Source organism: Fukomys damarensis, unplaced genomic scaffold (genome assembly GCF_012274545.1).
Source record: "Fukomys damarensis isolate Sample0158 unplaced genomic scaffold, DMR_v1.0_HiC HiC_scaffold_29, whole genome shotgun sequence".
NCBI lineage: Eukaryota > Metazoa > Chordata > Mammalia > Rodentia > Bathyergidae > Fukomys > Fukomys damarensis.
The window spans coordinates 28,697,702-28,707,783 of NW_022900941.1; the positions used below are offsets into that span (position 1 = coordinate 28,697,702).

Here is a 10,082-nt window from a genome sequence, read left to right on the forward strand (position 1 = left end):
TTTCATTGCAGTATGATCTGATAACGTATATGGGATCCCTGAATTATTTTGCATCACTTAGCATGTGGTCGATTTTGGAGAAAGTCCTATGGTGCTTCTGAGAAGAATGTATACTCTGTTATTGTTGGGTAAAACACAGTAGATATCATTAAGTCTATACTTTAAGGCTTAATTCAACAATAATATTTTTAATTATTGAGATATATATCATTGTAAATACTAAGACAAACCAAATATTTAGGTGCAGTAAATATCTTCTAATGCTAAAACTATACCTCCACTAGCAATAGAAAATAATTCAACAGTAATAATGTATAGTTAGCTATCTAAAAATAAAAATATTGAACACTTCACAAATTTGTGTGTCATCTTTGCACAGGGGCCATGCTAACCTTCTCTATAAAATTCCAATTTTCGCATATGTGCTGCCAAAGCAAGCACATTATCTATTATTTTATAATGTATGTGAAAGTGGAGGCAAATATACGTTCCACAAACTCATTGAATTGAGAGGAAGGTGTACCCTGTCAGAATCTATAGTTATAGCAGAGTCTGTGTTGCAAGTGTAACAGAATTGCAAATGTAGCAGCAGATGTTTGACACAGAATATCTCAACTAAAAGTACTTGAGACATTTTGAGAATAGCCTCTGAAATTATCTTGCAAAGTAAATGTGCATTATCAACTAAGATAGTTTTAGTCTCTTCTTACAGGAAAATTGACTCTTTTTTTTTAATTATGGGTTTTTTTAGCTTTACCATTTAATTTTCTACCAAACTCTGTTGAAAGATGATTTTTCAGAAATATGGCATGTAGTAGTGAGCTAAGATTAGATAACAGTATGCATTCTTTACACTGATGGCTATTTGAGAATTACTTTATAAAGAGTACAATTTTGCTTTAATTATCAGAGGATAAAGTTCCTCAGTTTCTTTATTGCATTAGTCATTCACTCACGCTCTGAAACATTTCCTTTCTCTTTCCCTTATGAGAAGTCAAAGGTAATCGATGATGATTTAGACTGAACCACTGATGGCCAAGTGGTCAGAATTTCCAGTTTCTCTTTAAATTAGTGTTACCATGTGACCTATCTCTGGGCAAATGAAGTTTATGGAGGTTTACCTAGAAAGTCTTCCTTTCCTGGTTGAAAAAAAAAGAAGAAGAGCTAACACATAAAGTGTTTGGAGCTGTAGGAGCCTTGTTAGGATCAAAAAGTGTCCAATATGTAGAAAAAGTCAAACAACTCTAGCCTTTTCACCATCAAGGCACTAAAGTGGCTGCATAATTCATAATATCTAAATCAATTCCAATTGCCATGTACTTTCAGGTCTCTTATCAGATTAAAAAGCGTATGTCCCAATTTTTTAAACAATTATAAGCTGGAGTTCTGTTATTTAATAAATAACACCCAGTTTATGATCATAGGTAATTCTGTTCTCCTTATTTTAACTGTACAATTTGTACATCGTGAAGCAGTATATCAGGGAAATCTTTCAACATCTGAAGTTTCAAGAAAGAGATAATAGTAAAATATATAATAAATGAGCATCAGAATTTTCAATAACATCTTTGGGCTTGAGGATAAGAATTTAATAACTATTCAAAAAGAACTCCAGTACAGTAACATGTAGATTCATAATAAAAGCCAGAAATTTGTTTCTTTTAATGTCATAAGTGGTGATTAGTCTGAATAGTAAATGCTAAATCCCCAGATAACATCACAATTACTTAGTCATAATCTTGGGAAGGGGGTTGGTTAATTGTGCCAATGCCAAATCATACCAACAAAATTAAAAGAAAAAGTGACTATGAAATACAATGACTTATATTCACTATGAAGTGAAACATAGACTTTGAAAGCCAAGAAAACTTAGCTAAGCCCAAAAGCGATCACTGTATGACTTCCACGTCTAGGCAAGGATTTTTTGTCAAGATTTGGTGATATAAATCAATATCACTTGCCACTTTGGGATCCAAGATGTTTGAGAAATTGCATAGCTCAAGAAGGCCTAATCTCTTCCTTTAATATTTAGTGAATAAATTTTATGGATCACAAAAATTAGGTCTTAGGGAAGCAAAACTAGCTGCTTTGACTCAATTGATTCAGGCTTAAAATACCATATATTTCAATTTTGCTTTTACTTTTTCTAAGTAAAGTATTTGTGTGTCAAAGGAACATCAAATTTCTAAGTGTTCTTCCAAGTTGTTAATTTCACAGTTGAGATATCACAGGTATATGGCATTGACTTGGAATCAGAGGCAGCAGAAATGAAACATCATATTCCATTGGCTTCAAAAACAAGTCTAGATTTCAACAGATCAATAAAAAGAGCAGTGTCAAGGAAAAACAGAACCTGAGGTTCAAATCCATGAATAACTCTAAGTTTGCAGCTTCGCAAGTCACAAGCTCCCTGACCCTTTCAGTTCCAATTTTGTCAGGTGTAAATATCTACAGTGCACAACTAACGGTGAGCACAGCCAACACACAGTGACCAAGAAAGGCAGGACCGTCTTGCTGCTGGAGGAAAGGAGTCAGGTCATTTTCATTTAAATAGTAACTCAAAATTAGTTGAAGCAAAAAAGACTTCATTTCAGGGAAAGGACTGGTGAGATAGGCAGAGACCCAGCTAAAGAATTGTGCAGATTACTGCAGAAGCTTGGCCATAACAGCTATGTAAATTAGAAGCTAGTGGGGGGAAGCGAGCTTACTAGTTCAGGGATGAGCGAGCATGTATTAATCATAGTTTTAGAGCAGTAAAACTCAATATGGACCTGCCCACTGGCATATAATAGATTTCAATGTCTGGCAAAGGTCACCTGAGGAATGCACCAAGTTGGGTTTTTCAGAAAAAATAAATTCGTAATCAGCCCCCAAGCAGTGCTGGAAGATAGGAACTGAAATTCTTAATGAAGCCACTTGCCAAAGATTTTCCTTCAACGAATGACCTTGGTCATTCTTTGTATTTGGCAGTAAGCTACATTATTACAATGAGCAAAGTCAAGCTAATAATCTGTAAATTAAGAACTATACATTCCTACCATAGTTTCTATAGAAGTTCCTCACACAAATATATGACATAATATTCCAGTATTAAAGATGAATTTCTAGGGCCAGGGACTTAGCTCAGTGGTTCTGCCACCTGCCTCACAAGTGGGAGGACCCAAGTTTGATCCCCTGTACAAAAAAAAAAAAAACTATAAAGATGAATTTCTTACTCTTCTACAAATAGTAAGTATATGGAGGTTTAAGTTATGCTAATAAAGACACCTTAAATGCTCAAGAAAATGTTCCTTTCTTGCCCAAAAATGCTAAATAATCCCTACTTTCTACTTCATCTGGAAATTACCAAATCCAAATGCAATCACATTATTTCTCTCGTGTATCTCCTGCTTCCTTGGTGAACATTTTAACAAATCTTTGGGAAGATTTTGATATCTGGCTAGTCTAATCACAGTATGTTACCCAAACTTATTTGAGTTATTGCTCGAAAGCAGTTGATTTTCAAAAACTGTTTGCTTTGCTTCCTTTCCAAATAGGGACGTATTTGTTAACAAAATGATTCACAATGTGCTTTTTGCAGCAATAACAATGTAATTATTCTGAGTGGCCTCAAAAAAATTGCATAAAATCTTTGTGTAGAAATACTATAGTAAAAACATGACTTTATCTGATATACTAGTACCTGAATTTACTATGTGTATTTACTTTTTTAGTCGTTGGAAAGACCTATTGTAGATGGTGTAGCATCTTGGCACATTTTACATAGCAAGCTCATAACCACTTAACGAACATGGTGTTCAAATGCCACACATGTAAGTTAGGATTCCTTATATTGCAAATGATAGAAACCAGTAAAACTAGTCCATGCAAAAATAAATAAAAATAAAGAAATAAATCTAATGACAGAAAAGGTAATGTGTTATGTATATGCTTAGTAAGAAGAATGATCAATGCCACCTGCCTGCCAAGCACAAGGGCCCGAGTTCGATCCCCAGTACCAAAAAAAGACCAAATTAGCAGCAAATATAACCATTTAATTTGAAAGCTGCTCTCAAAGTTACTGACCCAGAGAAAGCCATGCTCATGAAAAGCAGAAAATAAGGCAATTTGACAATTTAATTCATTTGATAATCTTTAAGATGTTACAGTTGAGATAGTGCACTAATATGCAGTTTCCCACATCTATACCAAATAAACTGCATTACCTTCCTGCCAGATAATTTTGGATTTACTTCTGCCATAGTATTTTTATATTCATGATTCTTTCCTATCTTTTAATATTAATGATGTAGTATTATTGTCATTTCATTGTTTTCTTATTTGTTTGTCTAATTTAGTCCAGAACAGTTTTTTTTTTCTTGATAGACTTGGTAGTTTGCAACCTGAAATACTAATTTGCTTTCTATAATTTTTCCACAAGTGTTTTAGTTGGATCCTTCTGGAAATTTCATTCTAGGATATCACCAAAAGTTATTTTATAATGTAGCTTTACTTTAAGAATATAACTGTTTCTGTTATCTCGGTTAAAACAATTGACAATTTTAACTGAATGTCATTAGTAGATATTTAAAGACATTTGATATATAATAAATATTCTTTCATACTTTAAATTTTCTCCATAATGAGATCTTCATCCTACTTTGCTAAGCTGTACAATTTATACTATGAAGATGAAAAGATAATTATGATGCAAATTATAATGGCTAAAGTAGTAAACAAAACAAATATCTATGTTCCCACCTGATTTTATTCTATGCATGTGCCCGAATTTATGTATATCCATGTTCATGTGTTTTCTCAATACATTATTTAATTTTGGCTGTTTAGGACTCATCCAATAAAATATAAATGTTTTTTCTCAAAATTGTGTGTTTGAGACTCATCCATATTTATGTGTGCAGTGGTAGTTAGCTTGCCTTGCAGTAGAGAATGTTAGTGTAAAAAGATTGCACAAATCATGTATCCACTTAACAGGTTGGGAATTCTTGTACGTATGCACATCTCTTGGTGCTGCATATGTGAACTTCTCTGGGGTATCGTGTATATAGTTGGCATAGAGTGTATATAATCAGCAGACTATAGTCATTGTCATCTTTATAAAATAAATGTACTTCTTTTCCCCAAGGCACTATTCTTATTTTTAAACCCAGTGACAGTATGTGTATGCTCTCATTGGTCCACATTCCTATCAGCACTTAACACTCCCATCTGATGATATCAGACTCAGGTTTGAAAACCAGGATTCTGTCATATTTTGCCTCCTGAGTGCAGTCCAGACTCAAAGGAGTGGAAAATCCCAGGTGTGATCAACATATACCATGAATGTTTAAATTTTTTTTAAAGTTCATTAGAGTGAAAGACACATTGCCATGAATCTTCCTCAAAATACTCCTCACTTCTAATACACTTATCTCCTCATTCTTGCTACTTTCTGGAACAGTTCTAGAAGTCCTCTTTCATGAGTGTCTGTAGAAGATTAAACTGAAAATGCCATAAATGCTACTGGCATGTGCCATCCAATGGGAAAGGAGCCTTGTAAAATATTTCAGTGTGTCTTCAGCTCTCTTATTTACCAGACCTGGCACTGTCCAACATCTGGCTCTTTCCCAAGGTCAAAATTAAAGATACACATCTTAAATTGGTTCAGGCATTTAAATAGCCATGGCAGTGCACCTACAGACACTTAGGAAAGAAGACTTCTAGCACTGCTTTAGAAAAAATCAAGAAAAATGGGGTAACTGTTGAAGTAAAGCAATAGGGAGTATTTTGATGGGATTAATGGCAATATGATTTTACTGTAATAATTTTTAACTTACACATTTATTATATTTTTTACCATAACTGGTAGAATTTACTTTTATTGTGAGATGCAGCATGCATTCTGATGGTGACTACCCTTGGAAAATAGCACTACTACAAGTTTGCAATTCGTTAAAGTTGATAATGGAAATAGAAATACTTCTGATAGTTATCAGAAAACCTTTAGAAATTCTTTTTGTTTTTCAGTGGTTTAACCTATCAGCTTCTCTCAAGTTTATATGAAAATAATTGTGTCATCTGAAGGACCTCCAGTGCAAAGGTATCACTCTCTTGATTTAGATTTGATTATGTGTGATACAATCCAAATCATGCATATATTTCTGTCCTAAGTTAACTATAGAATTTATAATTTTAGAAATTCCCACTAATGTGAGCAACCTTTTAAAAACATGATTATACAAACAATATTAGAAGAAACATACCACCTTCTTAAAAGAATATTTATAGTCAAATATGATTGCTCAAAAAAAATAGATGTAAAAAATCTAGTGTTACTCTCTAAGGCAACTGTGTTTGAAACTAACAGATAATTTCTATTTTAACAATGCTCAATTTCAAATGGCATCATTTGCATACATAAAAACTAATGACTTGCTTTGTGTAAACCCTGATTTAGAAAATAAAACAAGAAAAAGAGCACCTGAGTTTCTCTACTCTCTCACACCCACATGTATGTGACACATTTATGACTTATAAACAAGGCTTAACTTATAAGTGTCTACATTGCCATCTCTAAAATGGAGCTAATAATTATTGCCTTTACTCTGGAAGGCAATTTCCATGAATGTAGCATCAAAGGATTTATGTTAAGCCAATTTTTAAAATTACAAGTAACTCAACATACACAGACATACGTTGGTACTCATCATTAATTTCTGGAATTTTTGATCAGTGCTGAAACCTACAAATTCCAAATGAAATTTTCCCATAGGAATTAATGTAATTAAAAATAATTTGTGAAAGTGCCCCAGAACTTTCACATTTCACGGGGCTAATACTAATCTTTTCATTGGGCTAATATAAGCTTCTTAGGGTTAGTGGAACCTTTTTCAACTCATGATTAGCATTTAAAATGTACTAAAGTACATAGCAACTTTGAAGGTTCTGTACGCCTTGTGAATATCAGGAGTCTGATGCAAGTGCCAGTCCTAAAACAGTCTTTCTCCTTCAAATTGCCATGGGTTTGACCAGTTCTGAAGCCAATGATGCATCAAGATATGACTATATAAGACATTATAAGACCATATTTTTGTGACATAACATTTCTCATTTAGAAAGAGGGTACTTTCCAGAAGTACCTGTTTACTCCCTTGTTGCCATACTTTCTCAAACTCCACAACTCCAATGTGTGATCTTGTCACAGTATTTCTATTGTAGGCACAGAATAGGAGTTTTTGGAGGCTGTGATTACATTGGGAACAACCAATATAGCTGATTAATCTTCTATAATCATTCTATTGTCCTCCTGTTATTTTATTTTACTTATTCCTCTTTACTTGCCATACTCTATAGTTTTACTGTGATAGTATTGGATAAAGATTTGTTTTGTTATTTCGTTGTTGTCTTTCTGAGATATCCTTGGTATTTTTTAAACCAAACTCCTTATGTCATTCAACTATTGAAATTTTTCAGCCATTATTTCTTCCAATATTGCATATGCCCAATTCTTTCTGTTCTTATTTATTTTTTGTGATTCCTGTTAAATTTCTATTGGACCATTTTATAAGAACCATCGTGATTATTTTTAACCTCTCTTGATACTTCCCATCTGTTTATCTCCTAATTTCCATCTGTTTCTCACTTTACAATTCATTCTGGATGATTCCTCAGATCTTCTTCCAGTTTGATTTGGGTTTTTTGTTTGTGGTTGACGTTCAGGTTTCTTTTCACTTTATTCTTTTCCTTGTTCTCTCCTTACATTTCAGTTTCCTCTTTTTCTCTTTAATGATCATAAGCATGCTTGCCGTATATTTTGTCTACATATTTATACATTTTGGATTATGACTTAAATACTAATTTCCCCTGGGGCTTTTTGTTTATTCTGTGCCTAATTTGTTTGGATTCTAATTTTAATCATTAGTTTAATTGGGCTGTTCACAGTTCCTGCAATTCTGTTCTCTTTCTGGTACATACGTTGTATTTCTCTGCGCCCACTAAAGTCGTGTTGCTTAAGTGACTCTCTATAGACAGTAAATGTGAAGTTAGCTTCTGTCATTTGTTTGTAGAAGTTTAAAAAGCTAGAATTTATTCACTCTGTCCCCTTGTTTTCTGCCTTGACAATTACGTGTGGAGTCCGGGTCAACCTGGGTGCCTAGGTGCCTGTCAGCCTTGGCTACACAGGCAGTTTGAGCCAGATTCAGCTGGCCCGTTCTGATAGATTTGTTTACCTTCACCATGGTTTGCCATTTGGGGGATCCCCATATTTCCCAGGTTATGAAAGAATCCTGATATATATTTATTTTAATTTCAGGTCTATATTTAAAAGTTCACTGATTATTACTGTCTGTATGGCTCTATGGTGGAAAGAAAAATCCTTTTCATTATTAGCCAATTTAACCATGTTCCTAGACGTGAGCAATTTAAATATTGTTCGTTCAGTTTAGAGTGTTAAACAGTGCATTGCTAATAAAAAGCAAAACATTCATGTTTGTATGGATTCTACCTATCTATATTACAGTGAAGAAAGAATGTGTACTACATTCAAAAGAGACCCGGAGTTCAACTTCACAAATTAGGACTAAACAAGGAAGGTTGGATTCTGGAATAACTGTTCCTACTGTACAAGGACCAGTCCCAGTGTCCTGTGAGCTTAAAGAGAGGCAGACAGAACCAGAAATGCATAGAAAGCCTGCATCAATAGACTTACTAATAGAAGTATGATCCTAGGAGGCAGTGAGCTTAGCTAGATCTTCACAGTTTTGGTCAGAAGGAAGGATATGTGTGTAGGTTAGGACAAAAATGACCTCATACTCATTGGAATGTACCTAGTTCATTTTAAGATAGTATCAAAGAGTCAGACAATCCTTGCCCCAGGGTCTTGTTATAAAAGGTCCATACACTACTTCTATTGGTTTTGTTTACATACAGTTTGCTAGAAAATTATAGACAAAAAAATGACTAGTATTATTCTGGGACAATCGTGGCAGTTATTACTCAAGATGGCTGCAGTCATGTCAAGCTGAATCCATAAAAATGGGTTTTAACTAGTTGATAATTTGGAATTTTTCTCCACTTTCACACTCACAAAAAAGATGCTTACTACTTCTATAAACATGATTTTTTTCAAAATATTTCAAAGGAAATTTCTAGCAAATTATCTGCTGAAACTATTGGTATCATATCTATGTAAATTAAAAGAAAGAAATTATCAAAATCAGTTTACAGAGGCAAAGGTAAACTTTATTAAACTTTAAATTAATTTTTAAAAGGTCCAAAGATATCCAATTTAGATGGTTTGTATTAAACTGTCCAAATTCTATGACAGATTTTCATTCCTCCTCCTTCGATCCGTCCTTTTACTCTACAACTGGCATACAGTAAAAATTTAATACATAGTATTAAACTAAATTGTATCATTTTGGGTTTATCTTATGCTACAAAAACATGATAAACTCTAAGAAGGCTAAGTGAATAGCACAGTGGATTTTGACTATGAATTATGGATTAGTTAATGAGTAAAGACTACAACATTCTCTCAGATATGCTTTTTTCAAGCCAATGTTTGTCAAACTACAGGCAGGCTTATAGGTTCAGAATTGAAAAGCTCTTTACAAGAGTTTTTGAAATGCTATGTTTTCATTTAATAATGACCTAAAAAATAATCTAACTTATTCTGAATTATCTGAAAGATCAGGAACATTGCTTCCTGACAAATTCTGCCCATGATTTGTGAATAAGCTCTTGCATGTCACACAATCACATTAGGCCAACCAGGACCTCATTAATTGTTGTGAGCCAACAGCACAAGCAGCAGCTGGAATAAATCATGTATTTGCACCAATCAAGACCAACCAGCATCACAGTACACTAGTGGTCATGTACTGTATCATTCTTGACTCCACAAAACTAATATCTGAGTCAATATCATGGACCCCACTGTGAGAAGCTCATTTAACTTTAGCAATAAACATTTTCTTTCACATTTAATTAAAGTTTTCAATTTACATTTTATGAATTTTGTGGTAATGCTTTCATTTTATTGTTTTATTTCTTTGGCTTTTATAGTGATAGAATTATAATCAGAAGGATGTTGATAATTTAAT

The 10,082-nt window shown here is 33.5% G+C and overlaps 1 non-coding gene across 1 annotated transcript; it reads right to left on the minus strand.

Annotated features, from left to right (window-relative positions):
- Positions 1-334: 334 nt before the first annotated feature.
- LOC117283706 lies at positions 335-441 on the minus strand. The gene has a single exon (XR_004514737.1). It is a non-coding gene; the product is annotated as a U6 spliceosomal RNA (small nuclear RNA).
- Positions 442-10,082: the final 9,641 nt, after the last annotated feature.